A 15,518-nucleotide genomic window follows, 5' to 3' on the forward strand; every position below is an offset into this window, starting at 1 on the left:
GGAAGACACTGCCTGGTCAACAGCTGGTTCTTCAAATCTTCCCGCCCAGGCTTGCGCCCTGGAGAGGACACAGTCCACCAGAGGCACAAACCCGTGATCCCCTGGGATCGACAGCTGCCTACCCTATGATTGTTCTTGGCAAATTTTTCTACATAAGTGCCTTCTTCTGGGCAGTGCATTTACAAGACAGGTGACCCCAGCTATTATCAATACTCTTCAGAGATTGCCTGCCTGGCGTCAGTGGTCGCATAACCAGGACTTGTGATATGATTTAGTTGCTCATATGACCATCCACCACCTGCTCCTATGGCTTCACATGACCCTGACTGGGGGAGCTAAGTGCGTCCCCTGTCCACAGGTTCAGGTAGGTGTGCATTCAAGGCACCTGAAGGGCTCTAGATTGTTTAGTGAGACTTCTGGTTGTTCAAGGCCATTTCCTGCAGAACTCTGCAGTCTTGCTCTCCTCCCACAGGGTACCAGTCATATGTCTATGCATCCAGCTGGTCTGTTTTGAAAAGAGATCAACTGAGGTGAACTCCAGAGGCTGAAGGCACTGCTGCATCTCCTGGAAGTGCTGCACTCAGAAGCAAAGAGATCCTCTTGTAATTACAGACCAGCTCTATATTGGTAAGAGTGATTTCTGGGATACTCCCGGGCGAAACAGGCATGCCTTCAGAGCCACATGTGCTCACACCATTGATATCTTGCACAATGATGAATTGGGCTCTGCACAATCTTATTCAAGCTTCATACAAAACCCCTGAATAATTCAGAGGCCCAGAAATTTCAGTTAATAGTGACTTTCACAGGCACTGGCTCTTTGGTTCTGATGGACCAATTGGGTTTGCATCCACCATACGTGATCCCTTGACATTTTCCAAGACACTATTGTTTCAGAGATGGCAGGGAGCCTCTGCTTCCAGACGTAGACCATTTGGGGCATATAAGACTTCCAGTAAATTGTGCCTCTCCACTGATGCCCTTCCTCCAAAGCAATTGCAGGTGTGCAAGGAGCTGCTCTTGAGTCTCTTGCTGATGTCTATCCTGGACCTCCTTTGGTCTCAAGGTCCAGTAGCTCTCATACTGAAGTGACCAAAGAGAGCTGCAAAAAGTGCAGTTCTCTGTGTTATCTACCCAGACTTTAGAAACTGCATTACAAACTGCACAAACTTACCTTCAATTAGCTACAAAGGATTCTTTTCATCTACCTCTTAACACCAGTTATTTTAAACTAGAATTTTTCTCAATTGTTCATGAAAGCAGTTGTGAGGATATGGTTCTTGTTCGCTTGTGTCCTCATTGTCAGATCTGTCCATTAATTCCCAAGGACTCTCCCTAATGTTGCTGTGCTCTCAGCCAGTTTTCATGAACAAGTCAAAGAAGAAGAGCAAAACCATTCATTTACAAAAGTTCAAACCAGACATCAAGAATTATTGGGCATTTACCTGTTATTAGTTATTTTAGGTTGTGCAGTATATCCAACCCCCTTTCAGGAAACATATTAATTACACTTAGGTTAACAGTACATAGGCAGGGCATAATATATTTTTCTTCACTTGTAATCATGCATAACATAATTTTTCTTATGTGTTTCCTTTAGTTCATGTCCATTTGTAACTTCCATCATTATTCACCTGCATTTGCCGGGTCTCACTCTTCCTCTCGCTTGCTACTGCCTAAGGAAGGTGCAAGAGTCAGGGGTCTTGGGCACAGTTTGATCAGTTCACGTCATATGTGTTTCTAGATTCTGGTTAAATCATTTTTATTGCTATTTTGTGCGATTCTGATTGGGGCACTTCGATGCAGATTGGTTCTGCGGTCTGCAGGTAATGAATGATATGGCACTACACTGAACTGAGCTGAACCAGTCTGAACATTCCTGGCCTATTTCATGGACTCTGCGTTTTGATGCTTAATATTCTGTGTGTTATTCGCTCATTCTTCGCCTTTTCCGCAATTTTTCTTCGTTTTTTGCGTTGGGTGTTTGATGCTTTTCTTTGATTGGGTTCCATGTTGTTTCTTTGTTTTGTGGCTGTCTGTGGGAAGAGGAACCTCGGGGTTGTATGTTGCATACATATTTTGATAATAAATGTACTTTGAATCTTTATCTCTCCTCTGAATGTTAAAATAGCAAACAATAATTATTGTCATGTTTTTATTTTTGCAGCTGCTTTCTACAAGTCTGAGTTTGAAATTTTGCCCATATAGCTAACTCTGAATACTGTTATGTTAATTCTGGGTACACCTTACCCTTCCCCTGCAGCATTTGTAATGGTTGAACTTCCTTATATTCTTGTTAATTTGTTAATCAATTAAATGATTAATTAAACTACATTAACTAAATTGAGGCGTAGAATTACCTTGTATGCATACTCTTACTCTCTACAAAAAAAAATCACAAATTAACTTTGTTGAACCGGTTGCTCAATTTATCTGATACTTAACATATAATGTTTTTGAATATAGGATAACAATGAACTTGCAGTCTGTGGTTACTCTTCCAGTTCCTGTAGCTTATTAGCAAGTCAGGATTGACACAGCTACTCACAGTTGCCCTGATCCTGTGAGTCACAAGGTATTTCAGGATTAGGTTTAGCAACATGGATTCAAAACTAATTTGGTATTATGGTTATACTTGGATGATCATTTTGAAGGTGAGGAAGCTATAACATATGGCAATCTATATGTTCCTCACCATTGTCTCCTGCCCCAAACCTTGACTTCCCGAATAGAGGTCTTTAGATCATATTGTTTACTCCATCTTGATACTATGGTGATAGTTTTATAGAGAATGAATGGTTCTACTCCAACAGATAATGAAGAGTAATGGTGCAAATGATTAGTCACTATTTGGACATCTAACTTGCTGATAAGTGAAGCCATTTTAAGTGTTCCTTTAACAGACCATATTTCATTCCATATTTAGAGTCAATCCTGCATAGCAACATTTAATTCCCATTTATGTCCATGACAGTTTTAATCTGTGTCATGGAAGGAAACATCTTTTGCTACAGCATGGATTCATCCTGGATAATCAGATGCTTCATGAAATTCCTAGGGTATCCATAACCATTCATTGAACATTGGCCAGAAGACATTTTCCTTCATCAAACTCAATTCAATATGCTAAATCCACTCTAAATTGTCACAAGCTTTCTCTTATTCAAGCAAAACATTACTGATGATTCACTTGAGACCTGTGTTAGATGTTTCAGGATTGCTAGGCAGTGAGGTTATTCTGATTAGCCAGTATTTTAGCATGGCTGGCAATTTGCATACTGCATAGTCTGCAAAAATAATCTGATTTTTTTTAGGGAGTGGTTGTTCTATGTCCCAGGACTTTTTACATCCACTAATCTTCTGTGCTCAGTTCTTTAACTTTTGTGATTCAGAATTGGTTCAACCCCTCACCCAAAGGCGACTCCTTTAACTTTAGTGCTAAAGTTCTAAATTCAAAATAAATTTATTATCAAAGTACATATACGGCACCATATACTACCCTGAGATTCATTTTCTTGCAGGCATTCACAGTAAATAGAAAGAAACACAACATGAAAAGCCACATATGACAGAGATGTACAAATAACCAATGTGCAACAGATAACAAACTGTGCAAATAGAAAGAGCAAAGAAAAAGGATAATAAACAAGCAATAAATACCAAGAACACAAGTTGCAGAGTACTTAAAAGAGAGCCCAGAGTTTGTGGAATCATTTCAGTGTTAGGGTGATTGAAGTTATCCCCTCTGGTTCAAGAGTCTGATGGATTGTGGGGTAATAACTGTTCCTGAACCTGGTGTATGGGATTCAAGGATCCCGAACTTTCTTCTCGATGGTAGCAAAGAGAAAAGAGCATGGCCTGGATGGGGGGGGGGGGGGGGTCCTTGAGGATGGATGCTATTTCCTGTGACTCTGTTCTATGTAGATGTGCTCAATGGTAAGGAGGGCTTTTCCTGTGATGGACTGGGTTGCATCGACTAATTATGGTAGGTTTTTTCCCATTCAAGGGCATTTTTGCTCCATACCTGGCCGTGATGCAACCAGTCAGTATACTCTCCAACATGCCTCTATGAAAGTGGCAGGCTGAACTTGTGCAAATTTGTAAGAAAGTAGAGGCACTGCTGTGCCTTCTTTGTAATGGCAGTTACATGTTGGACCCAGCATAGATCTGAAATGAAAACACAGATGAATTTAAAGTTGCTGTCTCTTTCCACCTCTGATCCCCTGATGAGGACCAGCTCATGGACCTCTAGTTTCCTCTACCTATAGTCACTAATCAGCTCTTTGGTTTTGCTGAAATTGAGAGGTTATTGTTGTGGTACGATTCAGCCAGATACTCAATCTCCCTCCTATATGCTGATTCACAAAGGAATATTTTATCTCTTCAACCCAAAACCAATGATGGAGAGGAGAGAAATCTACTCTGTGAGCCACATCTGACATCAGAGTCAAAGAAAGCATGATCTTTAATGAATTTAAAATAACATCAAAACAACATTAAAAATATATTATTAATATAGAAGAGCTCTCCTGGCTACCAACTATTTACAAATGACCTTAGTATCCATCTGACGGTTCAGAGAAGCTTTTACACTTCTCAGTGGTTAACCATTTCATTGCACTCTGTGAAGCTTGATGAACCCAAAATATCCATCGCAGTTTGGGGATTTATGGGATTCAGGATGACTCTAGTGCCTTAGACCCTTTGACATATTTAGTGACAGGTAGATTCATAACCAGATTAAATGTGAAAAGTAACAGATGAAAAGAAGATGGGCTTTTCTTTTAGGCATTCGTCCAAAACTAACTTACAAAATAGATTTGAACAGATGGTTAAAGTTGGACACATTGCTTGTTACAGGCAAAGAATACCATCCTTCTTTACTGCATGCTTCAAGTAGATAGCTGGCACAGGGACAACGGGCTGACTTGCCTCCTTCTGCACTGTAACCATTCAATGCTCTTCTGGGATTCTATTACAAACTTGGCATTGCCCAGGCATCTTGCAATGATTTCTTTCCCTAAGTAACTTCATTTTTCCATTTCCTCAGTTTAGCAGGGAAAGGTCTGAATTGTTCAGATTCCCCAGCAGTTTCAGTGGAACATTGACAGTAGTAAATCAGTCTAATTGAATTGTTTGTTATTTATGGTAGTAAATTTTTGGTTGGTTTCATATCCGGTAACTTTGTATAAACAGACATGATTTTCAAGATTTATTTGTTGCATTTTCAGATGGCCTTTGACCCAGTTTTGGCTATGAGGTGTTTCAGCAGTATGTCTTTGACTCTAACGTATCCAAGAGAGAGACATTTATTTCTTTGTGACATTTTCCTTGGTATTTCAGTTTGTTTCAGAATCTACTTTGTACTGTACAATAGGAGTAATTATTTATTCTATGGATATTTCATGTAAAAGGAAGTTATATTTTTGTAGTGACCTACACAATGGTAAGGTTTCCCAAAGTCAGTGAAATATTTTTAAGTACAGTTGATATTACAATTTGGGGAACACATACACTTTTTTCATTTACTACACAATCAGTGGGATCCACAGGATATCTGCAGTACTTGGTCTTCTCTAAAGTCTACCGTTATCAGCATCTGTCAATAGACCCCTGACTTTACCAGGTAATCCAGAAACTAAAATTGAAGGCTTTTTTTTTGGACTGGAAACATCATTATGCTTCCATGTGGAAAAATAGGTCTACATCTGAAGGCAAAAGTCCAACAAAAAGAACCATAACCTAAAGAACAGATGGTAGATAGAACAAGCATACAAGACTCAGAAAATAACTGACAACCATGACATCTATGGTTGAACCAGGCCGTGGCTCAGATACCCATTGCCGCATCTCATAGAGAGCCAAGAACTGATGAGAGCTTATCAATGACAATCAGTGCCCATTGGAAGAAGCACTATAAAGGTCTTCTCAGCCTAGACTCTGCCTTTGATACAAGCATCTTTCACTTCACCCCACAGTGCACTATCCACGTGATTCTTTGTATCACCGCAACCTGGAATGAAATTGGAAAAGGTCATCCAATAGCTGAATAACAGCCAGACTTCTCGACTGAACAACTTTTCAGATGAAATACAAAAACATGTTGAAGAAGTGCTTCTGGAGCAAATCCATGGCCTCATCTCACCTGGGAAGCGTGGCATGCTGCAGGTGCCATGAATGTGACTATCTTCAAGAGGGGGAGAACTTTAAGGGCAAGGATCAACCACAAGGAAAGTCGTTAACATGATCCTTTTCAACTACCCCACCCATGGCAGAAATATATCTCCTAGAGGTTCAATGCGGATTCAATCCATCAAGAGGTACAATTGATGTCTTCACTGTGTCCGATGAAATATTTGAAAAAATGAAGAACTCAACCACTGTACACAAACCTTTACTGACTTTACAAAAGATTTCCATTCTGGCTACTGAGGAGAAACCATAACAAATTAAACTGCCCTCAGAAATTCATTATATTCAATGTTTGATAAAGTATGGCAAAAAAGCATTGCTCTCAACTAAATGTCGACCTGTGCTCTTTTCCATAGATACTGGCTGGCCTGCTGAGTTTCTCCGGCATTATGTGTGTTTTGCTCAGATTTCCAGCATCTGCTGATTTTCTCTTGTCTGATCCCAACCAACTAGCCTACCACAAATCCAATTCCAATGAAGTGTGGAGTCAAGCAAGGTTGTTTCAATGTACCAACACTCTTAATATTTCTCACTGCAATTCTGCACAACCTGAAACAAAGTTAATTTACCATTTGAACAAGAAACCTTTCAGCCTTTGTCATCTCCAATCCAGCATCACCATTGCCCGAGCCTCAGTTATTGGTTTACATTTCACAGGACAATTTTTAAATATGTACTTAATCAATGATGGAGTTCGAACTCATAACTTCTTCACTGTAGTGTGAAAAAAGTTGGGGTTTGAATACGCAAACACAAGGAAATCTGCAGATGCTGGAAATTCAAGCAACACACACAAAAAGTGCTGGTGGAATGCAGCAGGCCAGGCAGCATCGATAGGAAGAGGTACAGTCGACGTTTCGGGCTGAGGCCCTCTGTCAGGACTAACTGAAAGAAGAGATAGTAAGAGATTTGAAAGTGGGAGGGGGAGGGGGAGATCTGAAATGATAGGGGAAGACAGGAGGGGGAGGGATGGAGCTAAGAACTGGAAAGTTGATTGACAAAAGGAATACGAGGCAGGAGAAGGGAGAAGATCACGGGACAGGAGGCCTAGGGAGAAAGAACGGCGGAGGGGAGCCCAGAGGATGGGCAAGGAGATATAATGAAAGGGACAGAGGGAGAAAGAAAAAAGAGAGAGAGAGAGAATAAATAAATACATAAATAAATAAATAAGGATGCGGTACGAAGGGGAGGTGGGGCATTAACGGAAGTTAGAGAAGTGACAGTTCATGCCTCCAGGTTAGAGGCTACCCAGACGGAACATATGGTGTTGTTCCTCCAACCTGCGTGTCAGTGTTCATGCCATCAGGTTGGAGGCTACCCAGACGGAATATAAGGTGTTGTTCCTCCAACCTCCAAACTCAGGTTGGAGGAACGACACTTTATATTCTGTCTGGGTAGCCTCCAACCTGATGGCATGAATATTGACTTCTCTAACTTCTGTTAATGCCCCACCTCCCCTTCATACCCTATCCCGTATCTATCTATCTATCTATCTATCTATTTATTTATTTATTTATTTATTTATTATTTTTTCTCTCTTTTTTCTCCCTCTGTCCCTCTCGCTATAACCCCTTGCCCATCCTCTCGGCTCCCCTCCCCCTTTCTTTCTCCTTAGGCCTCCCGTCCCATGATTCCCTCCCTTCTCCAGCCTCATATCCCTTTTGCCAATCAACTTTCCAGCTCTTAGCTCCATCCCTCCCCCTCCTGTCTTCTCCTATCATTTTGGATCTCCCCTCCCCCCCACTTTCAAATCTCTTACTATCTCTTCTTTCAGTTAGTCCTGACGAAGGGTCTCGGCCCGAAACGTCGACTGTACCTCTTCCTATAGGTGCTGCCTGGCCTGCTGCATTCACCACCATTTTTTGTGTGTGTTGCCTGAGCTTTAAAGACTAAGGTCTTCCATCAAAATGCCCCTGAATGTCATCTGGTAATCAAGATCCAAATTCAGTGGATCACTTTCAATCTCTTAGCAACCACCTCTTAGTGATGGGAGACATCAATAACCAATTGCACCTCTGCCTTCAATGAGACACCCAGTGGAGATAGAGAACCCTACAGATCAACACGTCAAATCTGATACCATTCTCTGGTCTACTAAGGAGCAGTGATTTCTTTTCTCTTGGGCTCTTCTGAGACAACCTACAGCATCAGAATCAAAATCAGGTTTACTATATGTCTTGAAAATTGTTGTTTTGCAGCAGCAGTACAGTGCAATTCATAACATGCACTAAAAATTACTTTTCGAACGTTCACTTTACAAAAACTCACTGTTACGAAAGACCGACATTAGTTCCCTGTTTTTGCTATCAGAAGGTGTTTTCACTGTTATGAAAAAAGCAGCCCATAAAAAAAAATCAGCGCTCGCTCTGAACAGCCACTCTGCCCCGGATTCAGAACGGCATTCTCACAGCCATTGCTTAAACACGTGCCTGCGAGCAAGGTGAGTTCTAAGGTATCGGAAAAGCCTGAAAGAGCCTGTAAGGGTGTTACACTTAGCATAAAACTAGACGTAATTAAGCGTTTCGATCGTGGTGAACCAAGTAAGGACAAAGTGAGTTTGGCTTGTGGAAGTAGACGAAGATGATGTTGAAGAGGTTTTGGCATCCCATGACCAAGAACCGATAGATGAAGAGCTGATGCAATTGGAAGAGGAAAGGATAACAATCGAAACTGAATGAGTAATAATAAAGTACGACTTTCATTTTGAAAGGGTATGTAGGTTCATGGCATATGTGCAAGATGGTTTGAGTGCTTACAAATAACTGTATGATAGAAAAATATGCGAGGCTCAGCAGTCAAGCATACTGTCATTTTTCAAGACTTCCACATCAGCCACAGCAGATGACAAACCTCGACCTTCAATATTGAGGCAAGCAGACATTGAAGAAGATGACCTGCCTGCCCTGATCGACGATGAGATGACACCCTAGTGTCCCACCACCCTAACCTCCAGGCCGCGGACAGATACCGATTCACGGAGAATGCAGCGGTAGCCAGGAGGCACACAGCATATCTTTAAGAAAAAAGCCAAAATAAACATGCTAATTAATTAGGTGCCGCCCATTACGTAATTGTCGGCCCAGATCAGAGGCGACACAATCGGCAATCCCCTCTGATCTGGGCTGACATTTACATGCCGGGCGGCACCTAATTAATTAGCTTATTTACTTCGGCTTTTTTCTTAAAGATGTGCTGTGTGCCTCCTGGTTACCGCTGCATTCTTCGCGGATCGGTATTGGTTCGCTGCCCGAAGGGTGGGGGCCACTGTACCACCCCAACTCCGACGACTCAGCCTAACACACCATCGTCAGTGTGCTCAGTGTCTTCCTGATTCCCATAAGTGATACTACACTGTACATATATTATTTCTACTTTATATAGGCTGTGTATTTTTACGTGTTAACTGGTATGATTTGGCAGCTTCATAGCTTAAAGGTTACTGGAGAGCGCTTGCGCTTTTTTTTTCCAACGGCGCTTGCGCGTGTTTCTGCTGAGAGTGCTTGCGTGAGATTTTCACTACGGAGAACAGTTCAGGCAATGATTGTGGAAAAGTATTTCTACTTTATATAGGCTGTGTCTTTATCATATCATTCCTGCTTTTACTATATGTTACTGTTATTTTAGGTTTTATGTGTTATTTGGCATGATTTGGTAGGTTATTTTAGGGTCTGCGAACGCTCACAAAGTTTTCCCATATAAATAAATGGTAATTGCTTCTTTGCTTTATGACATTTCGGCTTACGAACCGTTTCATAGGAACGCTCTACCTTTGGATGGCGGGGAAACCTGAATATATCTATATTTATACTGTATATAGTATATTAGATAAGTAGGAACAAAAAAAAAGCAAAAATACTAAGGAAGTGTTCATGGGTTCATTGTACAATCAGAAATCTGATGGCGAAGGGAAGGAAGCTGTTACTAAAATGCTGCGTGTGTGTCATCAGGATCCTATACCTCCTCTCTGATGGTAGTAATAAGGAAAGGTCATGTCCTTTTAAGGATGAATGCCACCTTTTGACGATGTCCTTGATCATGGGGAAGGCTAGTGTCCATGGCTGAGTTTACAACCTTCTGCAACCTTACCTGATACTGTGCAGTGGCCCCTCCACAGCATTCAGTGATACAACCATTGTGCATCTCCAAAACTGCTTGAGTCTTTGGTGACATACAAAATCTCCTCATACTCCTAATGGAATATAGCTGCTGGCACGCAGAAGGCGCGCCAGTTGCTGTATTTCATTAGGTGCTTGAGGAGATTTTGTATCTCATCCAAAGTAATCCCTTCAAACTTCAGAATCCTTGATATCATTGTCCAGATAGGTGAACCACAGTCAAATCCTTTGCGGGCCTTTACCTCCAGCAGCAAGGCTTAGATTATGTTCAACCAGCTCTGGTGAGTGGATCACATTGCCTTAATACTGACAGCAGTCTCCTGAGAAAACCACTCCACTCTGAGCTTTGTCACAGCAGTTTTCAAAAAAGACAGAAAAACACTCCTGGTGTCAACTTGGATTTCCTTCCCCGAGTTACCGCAGTAGAGCTTAACTCCACCACTTTCCTAACTCTGTGCTAAATTCGCTACTAGCCAAGCTCGCTAGGAGCCAAGCTATACCAAACAGTGTTATAAATAACACTAACTAAAAGTTTTACATTTCTTTTCACTTGCACAACTAAACTTAAAGGCCAATCTGAGTTCAACAAAACAGCAAGAAAGTAAGATTATCCAGTCAAATGACACATTAATATACCCCTGTAAAACCCAGTCAAATTATCCACTAGATTAGGATTCCTGATTGCCTATATCAAGAGTCCTAGTCTGTCTCAGAGAGACAAGTAATGGATGAGTCAGCCAAAAGTAGACAAACAAGTCTCTGCAATGAAACTGGGGAAAAAATAATACTCAGTTGAGTCAATTGAAAAAAAAACAATAATGAATGAAAGCAGTAACATAAACTACAATGAAAAGCAACATCGGCGTAAAAAGGGGAAAAAGTCTAGAGTTGACTGCTTGTACGATTAAATATTCAATGCAGTCATTCTGCTGTAGAAGAGCCCTACCCTTTCAATAAAATTGTGATTGAACTACACAGAAAAAGAGTACCTCATGTTCAAAGTTTAATACCCCACATTGCAATACCTAACTTTATAACCAAGCTAACTGGAGGGATAGAATTTCTTGCTTAATGTAGCCTATTGATAATAACTGTAATTGTGTTAAATACTTTCTCAGAAACTACTTATTCTATTAGCAATGTTTCATCAGATCAGTGAGGAGATAACACTGGCTTCTTGGCAAACATTCATGTTCTTCTGACGTCAGTTATTTGAACAAGAGCTCGGCTATCTCACACTGACAGTCATATAAATGAGTTCCCCTCACAACAAAAGAAGAAGCGAATCAGTCACTTCCTTTCACTCTTGGATGTGAAAATTTTGTGAGACACGGTAATGCACTAAAAATTGGTGGGATACTAACAAACTATGCATGTGAAGAATAGAAAGAAAAAGAACAACAAATTGTTCCATTCTCCAAGCTTTGTGCCATTTGCCTGAGGGTCAAGAACTGACTCGCCAGCATCTGAATACACTAAACAATGTGTGGTAAATGCTCACTTTTAAGAGTTTCAATAAAGCAACAGACACAAGGAGCTGAGAAATCTGCCGATATGTATGATACATTGACAATAGTGATCTTCTTTCAAGCTTGTTTTGGGCTCATTGTAAACTGGCGTTGAATGAAAAGGAAAAGATTTTTCAGGTAACCATGACAAAATTCCATCTTGTTCTCCATCTCACTGTGCTTATCTGCCTCAAACCAGCCAGATAATTGATGCTTTATCAGACCTTGATAGTTAAGGGAATGTCTCTATTTAGTCAAACTGATAAAAACTGTTGTTAAAATAAAGTTCAGTAAATGACCTTAATATATAACTTGAATAGAAAACATTGAAGCAAAATGAAGCAATTCTCATTGGAATGCTGGGAAACAAAAGATAGTTGTGCTGTCTTTTCTCTTCAGTGATGTTTACTTATCCCATCACCAAGTTTCAGGGCAGTTTCCTGGAATCGGATTGTGTGAGGTTCTGTCCTTGTACTATAGTCACAGAAGCTAACACAGTCTGATTATAGGAAATTACAAGCAGACTTGCAACTGAGCCTGTGAAAAAAATTTTCTGAAATTCATTTTGGTTTCACAAGTCTCACTTAAAAAAGATACAATGTTATTGGGAAAAGGATCTAGTGCTTTTCCAGCATTTATGACAAATAAACTCTTTTCGGGCTTCCAGCTGGGTGCAGATATCGATCTTAACTGACGTTTTGATGTGGAAAATGTATTGGAGGTCAGATGCACAGAGATCTGATCTCTCACACCATGAATTCTATAACTTACTAAATGAAAATGGTTGGATTCACTATATTTAAGCACAGGAGATTCTTCAGCTGCTGAAAATTTTGAGCAACACACACAACACACAAGATGCTGGAAGAACTCAGCAAGTCTGGCAGCATCTATGGAGGTGAATAGACCATCGACCTTTCAGGCCGAGACCCTTCATTAGTACTAACTAATAGTTGATGCTTTGAGTCATGGAGGATCTCAGCCTGAAATGTCAACTATTTATTCCCTTCCATAAAAGCTATCTGACTTGGCCAGCTCCTGCAGCAATTTTTGTGTGTTACACCATCATACTTGTTTGAATAGTGTTCACAAAGATTCATTGAAAAGGTACATTGAACTAATTTTTTGTTTATGTTTATTTCTCTGAACATTTATTAGTATTTAAACTTAATTAACAGTTGTTTGAGTAAGTGCTTTATATTTTAATAGTTAGTGTTTTTAGTAACTTGAATTTTACCTGAAACAATTTCAGCTGATCATCCAAACACATTGCATGAAGTTTGCCTCTCCTTTGCAGGGCCATTTGATGCACATTCAGAAGTGATAGGGTCAGGTCAGGATACGTTATTTTACACTTCTGCAGCAGTGAATCATGACTTATAAATTGGTACAAGGGCACTGTCATCCTTAATGTTCTCAGGCCAACTTCCGGATCATTGACGATGACAGTTTCCTTGTTCTTAATTCTTAAGTTGTAGAATCATAGGGTTATCAGAAACAGGTCCTTCAGCTGCCTCATCCGTGCTAACCAAAGTGTCCGCCTGAGCTAGTCTATTTGCCTGCAATTGCCAAATTCCCTAAAACTTTCCTATCTATGTACCTATCTAAATGTCTTTTAAATATCTTCTCACATTATCTGTATCACGTAGGGTCTACTGATTATATGAGCTGCAAGTGATGTATCTGTGCATCTCTTGCTCCCCTTCCATCAGTCCTAATTTTCCATTTCAGTGGGCCAGGCAGCAAAGGAAGAGTCACACCGGAGTGAACTGGAGGAAGCAGTCTAGAAGAGAAGGCACTCCCTCTCAGTTCAGTCACTTTATATAAATGTAAATGAGCTAATAGGTGCAGGTTCTACAACTAACATACATACTGGGAGCAGTTTACAATCCTCAATTAACCTTGCTTTTCACCCGTTTTAACGGAGAAAACTGGAATTCCCAGGTCAAGCCATGTTTTCACAGGGAGAAGGCGATAACAACAGAAATCATGACTGAAGCTAAGTCATTCACAATCACACCACTGTCTCATTCCCATTACCCTTTGCTGTTACTTCTCAGACAGACAGTCCAGGTTATTGCCATAAAGATGCAGACCAAAGATGACACTGAAGTGCAAACTTGGACAAGGTCAACTTGTAAGCCCACTATCAGTGTTTGATCTAGCAGTGGTAAGGAGTTCTAGGATAGGAAAAGACACGCAGAAGGCAGGTATCACAGCAATCACAAAGATTATTTATTGGTTGTAGGATATTCCATGCTTTGCTTTGTAAGTCTGGTTTTAATTTTGTTTTGACTTTGTTTTGGCATTGTGATAATGATTAACTGCTGAAGGAATATACTGCTGGGAATTGGGAGTGTATTTATTTATAACACAATCAGACGAATGGTTCAAGGACAGTTTGACTAGAAAAAGGGTTGGCTTGTTTTTCTCTCCTTTTCTCCTCTGCAAAATAATTGGTGGTAAGAGCTGAGGTTTTATGATAGGTTGATTTTTCAACATAAAGACATTGCCATGAATTTTGAAACCCATTCTGGTAAATGCTACAGACTTCTTCCAGAGTTTACTGGATAAACAATCAGTGTTGGAGAATCACTGTCTGGGCCTGCCCACTGTTTGCTTGAGCAGAGCTCAGGGAGCTTTGGAGTTCTGGCTCCATCTGTAAGGAGTCTCTATGTACTACCTGTGGAATGTGTGGGTTTTCCCCAGGTGCTCTGGTTTCCTCCCAAAGTAGGTTAATTGTAAATTGTCCCATGATTAGTTTAGAGTTAATTGTTTTTGTTGCGAGTTGCTGAGGCTGTGTGATTTGAAGGGTTGGAAGAAGCTACTCCGTGCTGTATCACTAAATAAGTAAATGAATATTTACATGTCATCTCTTACACATACGTTGCATATCAGATTCAAGAGGTTTGTGATTTGGGAAAGGCCTTGTCTTCTATTAACGGTCCTCTAGTTTATCGTGGAGTTTTGAATATAACAAGCAAAACAGCCTGTAGAATGAAGTCAACCTAACTGCTTGGATGTTAAATAATAATGTGCAAACGTGCGCGCACACACACACACACACGCACACATATACACACACACATACACACACACACACACACGCACACACACACGCACATGCACACACACGCACACACACACATATACACACATACACACACACACACACACATACACGCGCGCGCACACACACACGCACACACACGCACACACACACGCACACACACACACATATACACACACATACACGCACACACACGCACACACACACGCACACACACACACATATACACACACATACACACACACACACGCACACACGCGCACACACACACACACACACACACACACACACACACACACACACACACACACACAGGAAGTGGAATTCTTTTCTAGCTGTGGTGAATCCCTGAATTGCTTTCTAGCACTCACAAAACAACATGCATTTTGTCAGTGACACACTACACCATGGTGTCACAAAGCCACTTGCTTTCTCCACCTTCTGCTTTCTAGCAAAATAGAATATCTCTTGGAATAAAAAATGCCTGCTTCTGTCATCACTGTTAGTTGCATCAGAAGCATGTAGTTTATCTTAATGAGCATAAAGTGCAGACATGTCACATTTTGTTCCTTGTGCTGATTCATTGAAAAGACTGCTCCTTGAAGACCCTGAGTGAATGTGACCTTTAGCACC

The sequence above is a fragment of the Mobula birostris genome, chromosome 1 (genome assembly GCF_030028105.1).
Source record: "Mobula birostris isolate sMobBir1 chromosome 1, sMobBir1.hap1, whole genome shotgun sequence".
Classification (NCBI taxonomy): Eukaryota; Metazoa; Chordata; class Chondrichthyes; order Myliobatiformes; family Myliobatidae; genus Mobula; species Mobula birostris.